The sequence below is a fragment of the Anabrus simplex genome, chromosome 8 (assembly GCF_040414725.1).
Source record: "Anabrus simplex isolate iqAnaSimp1 chromosome 8, ASM4041472v1, whole genome shotgun sequence".
Taxonomy (NCBI): Eukaryota; Metazoa; Arthropoda; class Insecta; order Orthoptera; family Tettigoniidae; genus Anabrus; species Anabrus simplex.
The window spans coordinates 26,409,717-26,411,502 of NC_090272.1; the positions used below are offsets into that span (position 1 = coordinate 26,409,717).

General features: G+C 48.5%; 1 non-coding gene across 1 annotated transcript; it reads right to left on the reverse strand.

Annotated features, from left to right (window-relative positions):
- Positions 1–326: 326 nt before the first annotated feature.
- Positions 327–399, reverse strand: TRNAR-UCU (transfer RNA arginine (anticodon UCU)). The gene has a single exon. It is a non-coding gene; the product is annotated as a tRNA-Arg (tRNA).
- Positions 400–1,786: the final 1,387 nt, after the last annotated feature.

Sequence of the window (1,786 nt, forward strand, 5' to 3'; positions counted from 1 at the left end):
CCTCAACCAAACTGAGGCGTACTAGGGAAGGTGAGGAGTGACGTAGTTTGCCATTGCTTTCCTCACTGGGCCAGAAAGTGTTTTGCAGCACAACTGACCCTTTGGACAACACCTGTCATAACATTCAGATGCACTGGTTGTACTCTGAATGTCATTACTCAGAACTGCCCAAGCAGTTTCCATATTATCACAGCCATGGATGAGACTGGGACTTCGGTGGAAGCTACACTTTGGTCTGGCCTGTGCCAAGAGACAAATGCAAAAGTACTGCAACCATCAAGAAATGGCAATAAGCAGAGGCCATTTCTATGAATGTAAAAAGTACACACCCCCTGTGGGGATCGAACTCACGACCTTTGAATCAGAAGTCCAACGCGCTTTCCACTGCGCCAAGAGGGCTCAGCTAGAAGGAGTGTAGATTCAAGTTGAAATTTCAAGCGCAGAGCGGTATGCAAGTTTAGTACTGCTCCAGCTCTCCCCTTGATTCTTCTTCTTCTTAATCTACTTACCCTCCAGGGTCGGTTTTTCCCTCAGACTCAGCGAGGGATCCCACCTCTACCGCCTCAAGGGCAGTGTCCTGGAGCTTCAGACTCTGGGTCGGGGATACAACTGGGGAGGATGACCAGTACCTCGCCCAGATGGCCTCACGTGCTATGCTGAACAGGGGAGATGGGAACATTGGAAGGGATAGACAAGGAAGAAGGAAAGAAGCGGCCGTGGCCTTAAGTTAGGTACCATCCCGGCATTTGCCTGGAGAAGAAGTGGGAAACCACAGAAAACCACTTCCAGGATGGCTGAGGTGGGAATTGAACCCAACTCTACTCAGTTAACCTCCCGAGGTTGATTGGACCCCGTTCCAGCCCTCGTACCACTTTTCAAATTTCGTGGCAGAGCCGGGAATCGAACCCGGTCCTCTGGGGGCGGCAGCTAATCACACTAACCAGTACACCACGGAGGTGGACTCTCCCCTTAATTAATTACGTAAATTAAGATTTCCTTCTTCTCCTTCTTCCTCTTCTTCTTAATCCGTTTATCCTGCATGGTTGGATTCTCCCTCGGACTCAGTGAGATATACCACTTCTACCGCCTCAAGGGCAGTGTCCTGGAGTTTCAGATTTTGGGTCGGAGTACACAACTGGGGAGAATGACCTGTACCTCGCCCGGATGGCCTCACATGCTATGCTGAACAGGGGATCATACCTCTTACTTCTCTGTTTGGAACCCTTTCTTCTTTTATTCACATTTTTTTTTTTTTTTTTGATAATTTGGCAGAAATCTGATAATGTTCTTTTAGCCTTAGATTCTGTTATATTCATCTGGTTCTCACATTTTTCACTCGAATTCTTTGCACAATTTCTTATCTTTGTTCTGAATCGCTTTATCCCAGTATTCTGCCAAGCATCATTTTAACCTTTATTAGCCAGTAATCATGGTTTAAACGTTTCATCTGGTGTTGGTATGCTGAACCTCCCGTATCGCAACTACAAACAACTGTCGTGAGAGATAATGCCTGTATTTTCCTTATCAAGGCCGCCTCTGTCGTGTAGTGGTTAGCGTGATTAGCTGCCACCCCAGGAGGTCCGGGTTCGATTCCCGGCTCTGCCACGAAAATTTGAAAAGTGGTACGAGGGCTGGAACGGGGTCCACTCAGCCTCGCGAGGTCAACTGAGTAGAGGTGGGTTCGATTCCCACCTCAGCCATCCTCGAAGTGGTTTTCCGTGGTTTCCCACTTCTCCTCCAGGCGAATGCCGGGATGGTACCTAACTTAAGGCCACGGCCGCTTCCT